At 45.0% G+C, this 16,984-nt stretch overlaps 1 protein-coding gene across 6 annotated transcripts in view; it reads left to right on the top strand.

Annotated features, from left to right (window-relative positions):
- The first annotated feature begins 2,481 nt into the window (after positions 1 to 2,481).
- The window catches only part of SETD5 (SET domain containing 5), a 163,560-nt gene continuing 149,057 nt past the window's right edge, over positions 2,482 to 16,984 (top strand). Inside the window, exon 1 of one of the 6 annotated variants that reach the window (XM_039482461.1) lies at positions 2,482 to 3,388. The gene's annotated coding sequence lies outside the window, so the exon portion shown is untranslated. The remainder of the gene's footprint in view (positions 3,389 to 16,984) is intronic. The other 5 variants (XR_005583052.1, XR_005583051.1, XM_039482460.1 and 2 more) reach the window with 5 other exon arrangements.

The raw sequence follows: 16,984 nt of genomic DNA, 5'->3' as shown, positions 1-16,984 counted from the left end.
TGTTCCATGTGACATCACATGATGATGCAGCTAGAGAATTTAATGCTTAGGAAACCTTCCAACTTCCAGAGTTTCCCTAGATTTTGTTTTGGCAGGTCACTCTCCCAGAAAGGTGGGAGAGATTGGGGTGGGATTGTCTGCAGAATCTCATCTGGCTCCTGCTGCTCTAGGTGGCACTCCTGTTGTGTCCTGTCTGCTACTCTCAGTGGATGCAGCAACAGAGAAATCTTCGAAAGCGGCAGTAGTGATGAGGTGGAAAACCCTTTGCCACAGCAGCTTTGCTAAAGAGGCAGTAGGTAGGTGAAGATATTGACTGTAGTGGGCTGGGTGGGGGAGATGGCACTTGAAAGGGTCATGGGGGAGAGCAGGCCAGGGTAGTATCCCCTTGGAGTGAAGGTAGCTAGACTGGAAAATGGGACAGGGTGCCTGCTGTAGTGGAGATGAGGATTTCACTGGAGCGTGCTGAGCATGTTGACTCACTGAGAATCCTAAGGGTCAAGGCAAAGCTTGAATAAACTCTGAATTAAAGAACATAATAGACCTGTTGCAGTATAGAGGGGAGTAAGATGCCACTTTCTGCTGTCTGGGCACATGCTATGCCCTAAGTGCTCAAAATGACTTATTCACAATAGTATCTTGTTCTACCCTGTATGCAGATACTGCATTTCCTCCACAAGATGGCCCTCGATTGTGTTTCAGATCAGACTCTTGGAAGCTACATCAGTTTTGTTCTCTAGATCCTGCAAGAGGATGGGAGGAGATAGAATTAGGCTGTTGCATTTTATGCCTAAGTGAATCAGGCTTGAGTTTTTTTTAATAAAAAAATTTCTAGCTTTGTGCTGTGATTAGTGCAGTGACTTAAGTGACAGGAAGCATGCTGGCTACACAGCTATTAGATGTTTCCTCCATTTGGCTCAGGAACAGAGCCATGAGGAAAAAATCTATTGCCAACAATGTTCAGTAAAAGTAACATGAAAAGGTAGCTTGTACTAGAGACACCACCACAAAGACCTTGGGGAAGATAAGGCCACTTTTTCAGTTGGGAAATCAGTGAGGAACATGCTTCAACCAGACTTATCCTTCAGCTGCAGCTAGGAATGTTTCCAGGGAGACCAATTATAGTGTGCAAGGGGCACATATTGTTATAATTAAGTCCCCTCAAAGCATCAAGGAATTAGTGTTCACTTTCCTACAGTGAGAGGAGACTGAGTTTAGAGGGCATGGCCTAGTCAACAGGTGCATGTGCTTTTCCCATGATAAGCTGACTTCCTCATGCAGAGGGCTATGGGCAAATCATTGCCTTGTCAGTCTTGAAAAATTGTTTGCCTGGGACAGGTCATTCCTTTTTTAGAGGGGCAAACAAATTTGTCACTCTCTCCTTATCACAATCATGGTGTAAAAAATATACATATATAAAAGACAACTAAACTTCAGTTAGCATGTGCTTTGCTAAATCATAGAATCATAGAACTTAAGATCAGAAGGGACCATTATGATCATCTGGTCTGACCTCCTGCAAGATGCAGGCCACAAAAGCTGACCCACCCACTCCTGAAATAATTCTCTCCTTTGACTCAGCTGTTGAAGTCCCCAAATCCTGATTTAAAGACTTCAAGTAGCAGAGAATCCTCCAGCACGCAACCCTTGCCCCCATGCTGCAGAGGAAGGCGAAAAACCTCCAGGGCCACTGCCAATCTACCCTGGAGGAAAATTCCTTCCCGACCCCAAATATGGTGATCAGCTGAACCCTGAGCATGCGGGCAAGACTCTCCAGCCAGACACTCAGGAAAAAGACTTTCAATATCCCAACATTGACCCTCGGTACTAATTACCAGTGGTCGCACGTTATTGACCAAATCATGTTATCCTATCAAACCATTCCCTTCATAAACTTATCAAGCTTAATCTTAAAGCCAGAGAGGTCCTTTGCCCCTACTGTTTCCCTCGGTAGGCTGTTCCAGAATTTCACTCCCCTGATGGTTAGAAACCTTCGTCTAATTCCAAGCCTAAACTTCCAGACTGAGTGAGGAGTTTAACACTGAATCATCTGCTCCCAAGCTTTTTTCAGGACTTACTCTCAGCTGTGGAACTCTTGGCCAGGGGATGTTGTTGAGGCCAAGAATTTTAGCAGGATTGAATGTTCTTCTGCAGAAGAACATTCAAATTATTTAAAAGCTTTTAAATAAGTACAAAGCCTTTTGCTTCAGGCCTCCAGTGGGTCTCCTAGCTGCTGCTGGGGGCGGGGGTGGGTTGCTCTATTCCAGCTCTGCCTGCTGGGGGTTCTTGCACCTGGCCGGGGCCCCTGCTAGGATGCGGGGCTGAAGGGGCAGCTGCTTTGAGCGAGTCGAGCCGTTGGCCCGGCCCCTCTTCAGCGCGGTCGCTCTGTCTGGGCCGGCGTAGAGGCGTTTCCTGGTGCAGCAGTCAGGTGAGTTCGGCCGCTGCATCACAGCAGTGCTGGGCGCGTCCCGGGCTCGCGGCGATGCCTCAGACTAGCGCGTGACCCGCTCTAAAAGCGCTGGGGAGCCAGGTCCGGCACAGCCGTGCGCCCTATGGGAGCCCGCAGGGGCCATTCCTCGGGTGGCGCGGCCCCCCTTCCCCGGCTGGGCGGGAGGCTGCGTGCGCGTGCCTTGCGAGCGCCCCACCCCTTCTCTCTGCCACGTGTCCCGGGGCGGCAGTTACACCCCGGGAGAGAGGCGCCCCCACGTGGTTCAAGCGGCGTCGAACCAATCATAGGCCGGCTCCGCCCCCGGTCACGTAGAGCGGCTAACTCAGTGCGCAACGCCGATACTTGTCCCTAACTGACGGGAGGTTCGGCCAACCAGAGCATATTTTCAAGACGGCCTGATACACCCCATAGCCAATAGGAGGCCGCCCTCAAAGCTGCGGCGGGGCTCTTGTACTAGCAGTAAGGCAGCCGCTCGCGCCTTTTCTCTGTCGTCGCTACCCCCTTCAATGTGGCAGCTTGGGACACCAATAGGAAGCCGCCTCTGTGGCGAGAGCGACTGGGCGGGCCAACTGTAGCCAATGTGATGTGGGCATGGGCGTGGCCTGCTCAAGAGGGGGCCAATCGAAAGTGTGAATAGGTGAGGCTCGAAGGGGTGCTGTTGCCAGTATATGGTTGAAATGGGTGGAGCTAGGCGACGGTGCAGCCAATGGGGAGTGGCAGTGGGCGTGTCCGGATAGCCCCTGGCGCCAGCGCTGGGGCGCCCCGTGTGCTCAGTGCTGTTTCCGCCAGGCCCGTGGAAGAGGCACAACCAGTGGTGCTGAGGGGGAGGGGCCGAGGCTGCCGCCGCCGCAGAGGGTCTCGGTCCCGTCTGCTGCCCAGGAAACGCCGTGGCGCCGAGCCGGGCCTAGTGGCGCGCGGGGGCCCGGGCAACGGGCCGGCCAGGTAGGGGGTGGGCTCTGGGGGGAAGGGAGCCCTGGGGCGCCCGCGGGGTGACGGGCCCGCGGCCTACGTCCCCGGCAGCGCCTCACGGGTGCCGGCCGGCTGCAGCCGCTCCCTCCCTGCCTCTGCTCTTGGCCCGGGATCGCTCTTGCCGCCGCTCGCTGCCTTGTCTCCGTCCCCAGGGGCCTGCGCGAGAGAAACTCGACGCGGGGCAGGACGAGGCGGGGACGGCGCCCGGGGCCCTCGCAGCCGGGCCTGGGATGGGAAGGGGGGTGATGAGCGGGCAGAGCCGCGGGGCGCCCGCAGCCTAGCCGAGCGGGGGTGGGGTCCCTTAGCCGAGCGCGGGGGCTCCTATCCGACTCTGGGGTGCCCTGGCCGAGCCCGGGCGGGGGGACCCGAGTGGGGCGGGGGGGCTGGCCGAGCCCCGAGGGGGGACGACGACCGAACCCTTGTGGTGGAAACGAATGCGTGGGGGCAGCCCTGGCTAAGCCCTGAGGAGGGTGGGGGAACAAGTGCGAGGAGTGTCTCGTCTGGATGTGGGGAGGTGTTTGTATAGATGGGAGCCCCAGCCAGGGTATTGGGGACTACCCAGCTCTGGGGTTGGTGAGGACGGGGACTCCTAGTTAATTGCCAGAGGGAATCATGGCGTTTCTCCTCAGTGTGTGCATCTGCCTGTCTTGGGAGGACAGAGTTGTCGCTATCATGGTAGAGAGAGTTAGATTCTGATTAATTCAGTTTGTTTTGGTTCCCAGGCAAGTCTCTGTGTGGGTGGTGGTCGGTACAGTGGAGGGCTTTGTCAGTTGCCTTTGAGCTGCTTGTAGAGAGGAGAGGGGAAAGTCACTGTTGTGGGAAAGCTCCCTTTTGTGCTAATCACTTCCACGCCAAGATTATTGCTTCACAGGAATGAGAGGATCACCCTCTGTCTTGAAGCAGCCTGCTCTGGGCTGCTGTTTCCTTTCCTGTCCCTGCTGTCAGCTCCGAGCTGCTGGTCCCTTCAGGGTATGTGGGAGGAGGTGTTTGACCTGCATTTTCTGCTTTCTCATGGTGCCTGTACAGCGTGCTCACTAATAATCCTCTCCTCTTTTCTTGCCTTGTGCTGGAGGCTGCAGCACGGATTTTCCTGCATTTCGTTGTCTGTCGTGTTTCTCCTGCTGGGTGGATTCCCAGCCTACCTGGCTGTTTAGGCTCAGGACCTAACTAAAATACAGTTCGTATTTTTAACAGCATATAGCTGTGACAAGGTCACCTGTGTCTCCAGCAGCTCGTCCTTGGATGCCAATGGCCTACTGTTCAAACAGAGCTCCTTTGTTGTATGTCATATGTCTTGTAAAATGTTGGGCTTGGCTCTCTAAGCTGGAAAGTGGCTCTGGGAAGAACTTCACCTTCCTGTTCCCTGACAGAAGGAAGGAACTGAGATGTGGTTCCTTGTGCTTCTAAGCAGGGAAAATTGATGTAATGAAGGGGATTCTCAACAGGCAGCAGATAGTCTGTTGTGCAGAGGGGTCCTGGCATTTTATTGTACAGTGATTATAATATACCATTGGGATTCTTCCAGCTCTCTGCAGAGGCCAATGATGTTTTAAGGAGATAATAGCTCTTTGCAGGCCTTGCAGTGGCCTCCTGCAGTCTCTCTCTGTCCCATTATGTAATTGGAGTGTTTAAGGTTCACTCAGGCAGAGGTTGTGGGTAGGAGAGTGAATTAATATCATATTGTGGGGGATGGGACTATTGTTGCGAAAAGCATGATTTTGGCAGCATTATTTTTTTTTAAATTCCAAATTGACACTCTGGAGGTGCTGCTGTTAAAAGCAAAAATCTAAGGCTAGACAAAGAGTTCAGTATTTCCTTAATAGGGGGTAGGAGTTTCCCTTTTCACCTATGAAGGAGGTACAAGGAATTTTTCTGTAACTGGCCCAGGAAGTCATTTTGTTTCCAGCCTTCTGGCTTGAAGCACAAAGGTGAAGGAAGTAAGGAGGGTGTTGCTTTGCTTTGGATCCTGTGGGTAAGTGTTCAAGGCAGTGACAGCAGCTGCAGTTGGCTCGGGAGCTCTGGTTGCTACGTGAGAAGCTTCAGTAGTGTTGGCTGCTGTCTCTAGGGAAGGACAGCAGAGCAGCCTCCATTAGTACAGTGCTTAGGAGATGCCTGGTTCCTGTTCAGAGAAAGGGCTTTGCTTTTGCATTTCCACAACTCTGAAGCAAAAGTGTGTAAATCTTGCTCCAGCTGGATAAAACTACAGGCTGGATTTCATTGTTTGGTTCTTAGAATTGCACTAGGATGTGGGCTGGAAACCCTGAGCTGGCTTTTTTAGTTGTTTCCAGTCTGTTCAAAACTAGTTTCTACTGTTATAGCCGTGTTGGTCCCAGGATATGAGAAACACAAGATGGGTGAAGTAATATCTTTTATTTCACCAACAAGAGACAAGCTTTTGTGCTCCAGAGAACTGAAGAGTTTGATGGAGCTTGAAAGTTGTCTAGTAAAAGGTATTGCCTCACCCATCTTGTCTCTCTCTATGCAAAATTAGGGCAATGAGAATTGATATGATTTTCCTATAGCAAGAGAGACAGTTGTAGCCTTGGATCTGGGACTGCAATCTACATCTGACTGCAGTCTCCTTTCCAGTTAGTCATACAGCCAGATGCTTTCCTTATTGTTTGTATGTCTCCTTCCTCCCCTTCCATCGGCTGGGCCCCATTTGCCTTATTGACTGGAATTTCTGCTGTGTGCAGTGGGTGTGTGCTGCAGACACCAGCCTGCTACTGCTGAGAGGGGATTTTCCATTCACAGAGCAGAGAACAGTCAAAATAGTGGCCCAGCTCAACTTTGGAACTAGCAACAAAACACAATCTAAAGAACTTTCCCCCTTTTGCTGTACTCGCAGAGCAAAATATATAGCATATAGCCTCTTCTGCAGTTGGATGCCTACCAAAAGATGTAGGAAATACTTTCCCTCAGTTACTGAGCCATTTTCCCTGCTGTAGATAGTGAAATATATGGCAAATGCCACCTCTGCAAACATGTCACTCTGCCTCCAACATTTAATGTAGCAACAATTTGCAGTATCTGTGGCAAAGGGCCATTTTTGCCATGACTGTGTATTGTGTGAAGAGCAGCTGGCAGGCACCACACTGCAGTGGACTGTCTAATTGGTTTTAATAGAGATTTCCTTTTTAGGAGAAATAATTGACTTTTAAAAAACTATTTAAATCGAATTACTCTAATTTTTGAGATACATCTTGTGTTGGACATTGTCTGTACCATTTTGAATAACAGATAAAAATATATTCCAAATTATAATGTATTTTAAAAATTAGTACATCTGAAAACTTGAAATTTGTATACAGAATTCATGTAACAAAATGATAAAGCAATATGTAAAACAAGTGTACCCAAATGTTTGAAAACAGTCATGGTCTTTGCAAACACCCATCTGGTTTGTGCTAACAAAATCTAACTACTAAGCTTTTTTCATAAAATATCATGTTAGTTTGTAGTTTTCTGATTAACTGTACATTTTATCTGAACTAATGTTTGTAATAAATATGCTTGACTGTCAGGAATCATTTTCTTATTCCAAAACAATATAATTGATGCATAAGATCTTATATTTGAGATGTAGATTCCACAGTATTTTAGAAAGTAAACTTAGACTAATCTCTGCACAGACAACTGAAATGCAGCCACCTTGTGGGTGGAACGTGGCAGTTATTTAACTTTTAGATAATGTTTTCACCCCTCATACACTACAACAGGACAGCAGTAATTTCCCGATTTAGAATTTTGCCAGGACACCAGATCTTACTTCCTTGCTCGTGTAAAAAGTATGAAGGGATCTTCACTAGTTGCAAGTCAGCCTTTATTTTGCAGTGCCCCCAACACAATAAATGGGGCATTAATTCACCGCTGACTCAGTGGGAAGACATAACTGATAACACTTTCTAGACCACCCTGGGATTTGTTGGAGTTGTCCTGACCTGAATGCAATACTGATTAGCTAATGATATCTGAGATTACAGTCCAAGGTGGTATGACCACATCTTACATATACTTTAATTCCCTTTTACAGGTAGCTGTTGTTTGCAGCCAACTCTCATTTTGAGAGGCATTGTTTTCATTCAAGCTAAGTTAGAAAAAAGCTCATTAATGCAATATTAAAGAGATACTGTTGGATCAGATTTCACCCTGTTTATGCTCTTTAAAAACCTTTAGAAAATTTCAGATTAGTAGAAATGTTACATGGAATATACAAGTATTTCCAGTGGAAACAGGTTTTTTAAAATACAAACATTCCTCTGCACTTTCTGTAGCTGAAATACTGGGGTTTAGTGCATGATAACCTAAAAATAAAATTGACAGACTGAGGTGTCTGTCTTTAGTGTCCCAGCTGGGAGAAATGCAGCAAGTCAACTTTTTAAAAATATTTAATTTTTTAATGCCATAGTAGACAAAAATGTGGATTTTAAATATCTTGAACGGTGTTCCTTTAAGGCACTGTGGTAATACAAACATAACAAATGCACGAAGTTCAGGAAATTCAAAAGTCAAGGTTCATGTAAAGTTACTCTGCTCCTGTGCATGCACATTGGACTCATTCTTTGAGCTGTTAAATGCATAACTTAATATATGTAAACTATGCTAATAAAATATTAAGGTTATAAGTTTTTAGTACACAAATCAGGATATATAGGTATGAAGGTTTTTATAGTAACATTAACATAATCAGTATTGTGAGCAAGTAATGAATATATATTTAAATACACCTCTACCCCGATATAACGCTGTCCTCAGGAGCCAAAAAATCTTAGCGCGTTATAGGTGAAACCGTGTTATATTAAACGTGCTTTGATCCACTGGAGCGCGCAGCACCCCCCCTTCTCCCCCCCCGGAGCGTTCCTTTACTGTGTTATATCCGAATTTGTGTTATATTGGGTCACGTTATATCAGGGTAGAGGTGTAAATACACATGTGATATGAGAAAATGAAGATTAATATGAAAACCTTAACAGTTCTGTCTCTTCACTTATTCACCCTTAAATAAACATATTGCATTAACAACTTTTGTATTTAATTTTTTTGGTCTTTTACATATGGTTATTAGGCTAATACAGACTTTAAAGTTCATGCTTCATTTAAAGGAATAGGATGTGGCAGCAGTTAGTTTGTAGCACCTTTGCTGCTTATTTCATTTGTAGACGGTACAAGTCTGGGGTAATATGACGATGACACCGTTTACATCCAAAAGTATCTTGACAATAGGAAAAGGGAACTTTTTAAAAAATGAAAGATTAGAATTTTCAGGTAAGTGGAATGCAGCAAAAATTAGACACCTAGAAAGTGTGGAATCTACAATTTTTCATGTCTTCAGTTTTCTCCTTTCCTTGCTGAAGTTGCTATTTTGCAGGAATTTGCTCTTTCAGTGGCACTTTTCCAGTATTCCTGCAGCAAGTCTTCCTAGCAGCAACTCCTGTCCCTACTGGGCAGGGAGAATATGCAGTTTGCCTGGCCTCCTCACTGAGCTACAAAGGGGTGGGGCTTATTAAGCTGCTGAACTCTTAGCTAATTCCCACTGAGCATACTGAAGAAACAATTTTTCAGCTGCTCCCAGTTTCTAATTTTTTCTGTAATTAGCAAAGAAGCATTCTTCCTCTTGGAGGATGAACTGTGTGGCAAGTCTGGAGATTTTTTTGTTCAGCCAATTTTCAGTTACTGGAGTAAGGTTATAATTTTCCTTTACTTTTGAAAGTGGCTAAAGGGATTTTTTAAAAACGTCTTCTAAGGGCTGAGATCAAGATTGAAAAGTTATAGTCCCCCCCAAAGGAGAAATTTGCAGAAAGTGAAAACAAGTTACATTGGAAATTTGTACATAACTTTATCACTAACATTTGCAGCTGTGAGCCTTATAAAATAGTATGTGCAATGTGTTCTAGTGAGCATTGTTCTGGAAATCATAAATGTCCAAATTTCTGAAATTCTAAGCTTAATACTTAGGTTTAGTGGTTCATAACTTGCAGTGGGATGGATGGTCCAGTGGTTAGGGTACTGGGAGACCTGGATTCATTTCTCTGCTCTCTAAAATCTTCCTGTGTGACCTTGGACAAGTCACGTAGCCTCTGTGCTGTCGTTTCCCAGCTATAAAATGAAGATGATGATACTTCCCTACCTCACAGAGTGTTGAGAGAATAAATATATTAAGGACTGTGAAGTGCTTTGAGATCTATGGGTGAAAACCAATATAACACATGGGCATTATTATTATTACTTGGAAGGGCTATGTTTGAACAAAGCTGGTATTTCACTCACACACACACACACACAAAAGCTGTTTAAAACAGAAAACTTTGTTTACCCACCTAACTCCAAACTAGCTGAACTGATTCTCCTCCTCCCCCCCCCCCCACTTAAAAACAAAATCTTCTGGGTTGAGATAATCTGTGAGAAATTTTATCCCTTAAAGAATTTTAAGAAAACTATGAATTGAAAAGGTGTTTAGAAGAATGGAACACCCCATATCACCCTTAGTGTGTTTATACTCAGAAAAGTGACTGAAAATGGGACCACTTTACCCATTGTAAACAGATGTTTTGTTTGTCATGGCTGCTAACTTACTGATTCAAACAAGCTTATTCCCGTTGGCCTTGCAGAGCTCATACCACTCAAGGAGAGTGAGCTAGGTTCTCTTCTGTCTTGGGCATCAACAGGATCACAATCTTTTACCTGTTATATCAGTGGCAGAGGAAAAAGTTTGGAGTGCTGGTGCTAAGATAATCCTTTTTTGTCTTTTAAAGTGAACCAATTTGGTATGCAGGTCTCTGATAAAGAATGAATATGAAATCACATATATAACCATGCTTTTTAACTAAAGCATATCTATTGATACCACAGGACAAGATCAAGTTTAAGGAGGAACTTGGATTTTTTCTTGACAATACTAAATGATGTAGGTTTTTTTTGCACAGACTTCCAGTGTTGTAAAAATAATTTGACATATAAGTTCCCTGTGTAGTGTATGAAAATGTTTTATTCTTTTGTTGAATGAGCAAAACATTTTATTAAATTTTGAATGCCTCTGGAACTAAACTTGCAGTTCATATATTAAACAGTAAGCTCATCTCAACCTTAAGTATGGTGGTGTTGCTTCCCCTTTGCGACATTGTTTTTAATACTTTGTCGTTTAAGTTAATGAAACAGTATCGGAGTTCTCTAACGACCAAAGTATGCCTTTAAATCACTATGGCTTTTAACCAAAGACGCTGCTTAGTGAATAAGTTTCTACTTTGTTTTCAAGGTTTTGAGTTCAGATCCTGAAAAGTTGCACTTCATAATGCATGTTTCCAATAATATGATTGTAGATTAATTTTTAGTATTGCAGTAAGTGTGATCCACTACGTTCTGCTATACTTAAAAAATAAAAAATAAAAGAAAAGGTTTACCGTAGCTATAGCTTTAGGAAAAGGTTACATGTTTAAATGGGCAAGTTAAGTAGGATGTGATTGGGATTCACTTGGCTTCCCATGTGCAGTTCAAAGCATCTTTGTAGATTTATGAATTCTAAGGGCGCAGGGGATGTGGTTAGGGTGCTTCACTGGGGCTCAGGTGGTGTGATTATTTGGCTCTGCTATAGTCTCCCTTGTAACTTTGGGCTAACAGTCTGCATTTGACTTCCTCATGTAAAATGGCAGTAATGCTTCCTTTCTTCCTCGTCCTGTGTTTAGGTTGTAAGCTCTTCAGGGCAGGGACCTTTACTAAGTGTATTTACAGTGCCTCCCACAATGGAGGTTCAGTGTCAGATGGGGCCTCAAGGTGGTGGTGTAATAAAAATTCTTGTTTAACTTGAGTTTTAAAATGGAAAAACCTTTTAAATATTTTTAGAAAATGTAAATATAAAATTTTACTGATCTGCACACCCCATAATTTGCACATATGAGGAAGTCTCTCCCCATTTCTCACAAGACTTAATAGCAGGGAACTGCAGTGATATCTCATTACATCTGTAAAATATATAACAGAATATTCTTTAGTACACTATACTGTATTGTAAACAAAACTAAATACTTGTCAAATGAACAAAGTACATTTTGTGATGGATTATCCCTTTTTTACTCAGAAATTAGCTAATTCCTTATTTCACAGTGAATTTTTGCAGTCATAATCTGTTTTGTTTGTAAAATATCAAAGCACTATAGAAAATTGTGAATTACTGAGTCTCTACTGTAATATAGTCACATTTATGCATAGAAATGGATTAGTAAGAAGTCAGGGTTATCGATATCTTCTAGATACCTTTGCTGGAAAGGACTTTTCTGTAAAATAAGAGTATGGCTGAACCCAAGGGGGCTGAGCTGGAAATTTGTTAGGGGACCACCTCTAACTTTTGTATATGATAGTGTATTTAAGCTTCTTGTCTTTAATGTGGAGAGGTGGCCTATCCAACTACAGATCCTCGCATGCAATGCTCCAGTCAGGCATCTTTTTCTTATTGCATGCTGGGACTTGTAGTCTCTATAGATAAATACAGCCGTTTGGCCATATTGTGTCACTCAGGCATTACCCTGGTCTGGAATTAGGTTATTTACAGCTTTAAACATGGCCTGCAAGATTGGCAAGTGCACTTGCTGCTTTATAACAGCAGTGTGGAGCATAGGTGTCACCTATTATGACAGGCAAAGGCCCCTAATCAATTTTGGTGGTGAACTATTAACTGCTGCAGTCCTATGGAAAACTTTCAAGGGTACCTCCAAATAAACCATGTTACACTAACTTCACCAGGTCATCATCATAATCTGGATTGCAGGTTGCCATCTGCTCATAAAAGTTGCAGCTTCTCAGTTTGGTGCTGGATCTGCTGTTGGTATGTGCGTGGGGGTGTCCCGTCTGCTGTTAGATGACCTATAGAGCTGCTGTCACACGGGGTCTTGTCTGTGGTCATGGATACTATAGGAAAACCTGAGTGCTACAATCCAGCACCATATGGTAAAATGCGGTTTGTGATGGATCTGATAAGCAGAGGAGCACAACTCTTATCAACCCCTTTCCCACTACACTGCTTTTTCCCCTGGCTGGGTAGGAGGAAGGGCTTTAACCAAGATTTGAGTGAGCTCTCTGTAGGGTGACCAGATGTCCCAATATTTAACCCTTTGTCCCACATCCCAATCAATGTATGATCAGGACGCCATTTGTCCTGATATTCAGGTAAGGAGGCGAGCAAGAGGGAAGTCCCGACTCCGTGGGTGCTCCAGACTCCGTGGGTGCTCCAGGGTTGGAGCACCCATTGGGAAAAATGGCAGCCAAGCTCCCCCCTCCTCATCTCCTTCTTCCTCCTCCACCCCCACGAGCGTGCTGCATCCCTGCTCCTCCTCCCTCCCAGCACTTCTTGCTGTCTAACAGCTGTTTAGTGGTGCTTAGCACTTTCCAGAAGGGAGGGGGAAGGAGCAGGGATGCAGCGCGCTCAGGGGAGGAGGTGGAGAAGAGGCAGGGCAGGGGCGGGGACTTGGGGGAAGGGGATGGAATGGGGGCCGAGCGAGGGCAGATGCTTGGTCGGGAAGAGGTGGGGGGTGGGTGAGCACCCACCCGGCAGAGAGGAAGTCGGTGCTGTAGGGGTGAAGAGGTGGGCGGGCGGGGTGAGGAGGTGAGTGGTGGGTGGGGCACTGAGGAAGGATGCAGCAAGCCAGTAGGGGACTGGGAGATGAGGAAGGGCATGGGGTGGGGAGGAGGCGGGACTTGGAGGCAGAGTGGGGGGCGAAGCCTGGGTGGATTGTGGGCGGGGCTGACAGCACCCCAATGTGTCCTGATATTTAGTGTTGTGAACTGGTCACCCTAGCTGTCTGGGAAGCAGGAGCCAGCAGTGTTAGTTAGGAGCTGCTGAGAAGCACCTCCAGGAATTATGCGGAGAGCCACATGTGGAACATGCTGTGACTGTTGGGCGTTACAGCTGGGTGCAGGTCTGCATGGGACGTAGGGGTGAGCTGTAGCACTTGGGCTGGAAGCCAGTGCAGTGGAACCCTGTTGAGAGAAATACCACTGAGTCTGGCCTGGAGACCTGCAAGTTTCTATTGGCTTGACTAGAAACTGAACTGGAGAGGGCCCCCCAGGCACTGGGCCTGAAGAGCCCTAACTGCCCTTGGGGCCCACACAAGAACCACTGTTGCTCATTTTGAAGTGTACCTGTTTAAGCCTCTACACTTATGGTATTTGCAACCTATTCCTTTTTTGCGCTGCCCCCCACGCCCCAGGAAAGTTCCTGCTCCTTTAGCCATGTGTCTGAATGGTGGTTTGAACCTACCAGGGCTAGCACCAGCAAGGCCTAGCTGCTGAAGTACTTACAGTGCTTGCTTCAGAATTGTGGTATCTCTGCCACGCTCTTGCTACCTTGGGGGTTTAGTGTATTCCAGCACTGAGCAGCTATAATTACAAGATCTTGACATCTAATGATTCAGCTGAGGCTTGGGTCTTTCTTCAGTTGGCAGTGTGCCACCAGAGGGTGGCAGATTCCATTGAGTACAAAGAGTGTTCTTCTGTTTGTCTTGATATCTGAGGGTCTTTTCAGCAAGAGAAACTTTGCCTGAGTTTTCAGGGGAACAGTGAAACTACCTCACACAAAATGCTGTTCAATACACAAAGGGAAGACACTGGAAAAACAAATATTTTTTCCTTTAAATTTTAATTTTAGTAACTATAGACATTTTAAGTATAGTAGGTACAAGATTTCCGGACATGGAATTTAAGTTGATAGGATCCCTTTACTTACTTATGAAGTTTATAATTTGTTGGCTCTGCTAGAAAGTGGTAGTCACTTTTTCTAGATTGGTTCCCAATGTACTTTGAGCATAGGACAGATTAGTAAAGGAGCAATAAACATCTGAGCAGAGAGGCTCCAGAAGCTGGCATGGGACTGCCTTTTGGTAGATTCTAATTGGCTACTGGAGGTCTGATATGGTCCTTGATTACAGTTCAGTTTAAAACATCTTCACCTGGAAATTAAAGTCTGCAGAAAGATAAATTACCAAATAACTGCTCACATAAACCACCATAATACTTAACAGTAAAACCAACATGCTCTATAATCCCTATCTCATGGCCCTATATTCCTGATCCTTCCCTAAATGTGTGTGAGTAAAAAGACGGGCATTACAGCATCCCCGGAAAGTTAACCAATCTGGGCTTTGGCATGCCAAGAAGTGGCAGTGCATTCCAGCATCATTGGCCCCCTCACAGAATATATCCTGCCACTACCCTCCCTTCATCTTTAAATCGGAGCTGCTAATTTGAGTGCCTCTGGTTGCAGCTATAGTGGCATTGCATGTAGAGATTGGGTCTCTTGAATAACTCACAAGATATGTAAGTGGCTGCATATTAGATGACCTTTGAGACCACTGCTGATTCAGGGCTTTTGACACTGGGAATGTTATCTGCAGATAAAACCACTAGGTACTCTGGGTAGAATACTTGTAGTTTTCAGCTAGAACCCACCAGCTGCTGACCATTTCACTTGAGCTAATCAGTCTCAGGAAAGGAATCAAATCTGAAACTTAATGGTGTCACTCTAACGCAAGAGTTTGAGGGTTGACTCCCTTCTTCCATGCACTTACAGGTTCACTTCTCTTTACTGTGCGGGCGTGAGAGCCAGTGTAACATGCTGAAGGGATTATGCCATCAGTTTTTGGGCAAGATGACAGACAAACCAAAAAATGGCCTTGATGTATATTCCAAAAGTGAAGACAAATTGACAATCTCTTTTAGAACAAGCATAAATGTTTTTTTGTGTGGCTCTTTGAAGTTTAAGAAGAGGCTTTTAGACAAGGGTAGTGTGTGAGGTTAATAAATAAAAATGTACCTTGAGTAATCTGAGCTGCTGCAGGATGTCATTAGAAGTGAAAAATTTTGATTTAGGCCTTGTTTATATGAGAAAAGTCATACTGTTTAAGTAGAATTAAAATTTATTTAGCTAAGCCAGTCAAAACCCTCTTTATTGACAACTTAAACTAGTTTAGCCAATGCTTAAACTGGTTTAGCTTCTGTCAGTGAATTATCAAATTGCCAGACTGATTTAAGCAAAGGTTAAACTGGTTTAAATGTCTCTGTTGGACTTTGCATTGGTTTATAGAGATTGCTTTTAGTTAAAGCAGTGCAACATCTCTCTTAATAATTAGCTGTTGTACAGTGCTTTTCACTAGGAGCTCACAAAACAGTCAGTGTCACTGTCCCTATTTTACACATGGAGAAACATTGGCAAAGAGAGGGGAAGTGACTTGCCCAAGGTCATCCAGCGGGCCAGTAGCAGAGCCAGGGATATAATTCAGGTCTCCTGAATCCAAGTCTAGGGCTCTGTTTACCACAGGACCTCCCATGTAAACTCCTATGACTTATTTAGGCTGCCTTAGACTTCTCTGCCACCTCTGTGCTTAAAAATTAGAATGTTAGTATAGGCCTGTGTGTAGCTGGTATGTTACGGAGCTGTCACACTTGCATTCATCCCTATGGCTGCATACAGCAGTATAGTACAACGATGCAAGGACACTGCCCTCTGTGACCCTCTACCAGAGTTCCTGGCACAATTGCTATGAGCAGTGGCTGGTGTACTGTGGGACAGTAGTACATATAATTGTATTGTGTGAGCTAATTTGCCGGTTCCTGGGTACACTAGTACTATTACAAGATGGCTCAAAACAATTATTTAGACTTGCAGGCATAAGGGCTAACAAATGGTATTAAGCTCCCCTTAGAATATGTGTAGCAAATTTCTCTGTAGCTGCTTAGTGTTCTAGAGTCTAGCAACATTTAGTATGCCATAATTCACCAGTAACTTCCCACTGCCAAAATCCCAGATTCCGAGATTTCTCCTTTTTTCATCTGTAGGGAAATGAACTCAGTCCTTAGTTCGCTAGTGGGTGTGGAATTTCCTTTGACCAAAAGCTGCTGTTATGGGTATTCTCTATAGTATTTGTGCTGGGAAAAATTCAGTATCTCTGTAGCTGTTTGAAGGTGAGGGCGGGGGGGGCAAAGGAAACAGTACACCTCCGGAAATGCTGGCTCTAGAGATTTGGCCTCTCTCTAGAATGCAGCTTCCAGTCTTGTAGCAGCTAAAATCTCTGTCCCAATAGATACTGTGACATGGTCATCTTCCTTTAGCTTGTGTAGAATGCTTCTAATCTACACAGTAAATCCCCTCCCTCCTGACTAAAACAATGTCTGGTGAAAACTGCTTACCTGAGTCTGTAGCTGACAGCCCATCTCCATCATGATGCCAGACCTGATTATTCACGTGATGCCTCTGCCTTTGGACCCTGGTCCGCATGCCCCCCAGGTTGAGAGGCTTCCAGCTATTGTCAAAAGGGGTGCAGTCTGTGATCTGAAGCAGGAGTGAGAGCGAATGTGGAGGGGACTACAAAGGCTTGTCTACACATAAAAGTTACTGTACCAGTATAGTTAAAGTGGAACAACTCCCCTAGTTTGGACTCACGTGTATTGATCTCAAGCTGCTTCATACCATTATACCTATTCCTGTATGGGAAGGGTACTAACTGTTCCAGTGTGTCATCTTCACACTGGTATAACTCTGTTCACATTAGGGCTTTTGCCCGTGTAATTGCGAGGGGAAAAATTCAC

Source organism: Mauremys reevesii, linkage group 7, assembly GCF_016161935.1.
Source record: "Mauremys reevesii isolate NIE-2019 linkage group 7, ASM1616193v1, whole genome shotgun sequence".
Lineage (NCBI taxonomy): Eukaryota > Metazoa > Chordata > Testudines > Geoemydidae > Mauremys > Mauremys reevesii.
The sequence above is the reverse complement of the archived record's forward strand: the minus strand, read 5'-3'. Positions and strand labels throughout refer to the sequence as shown.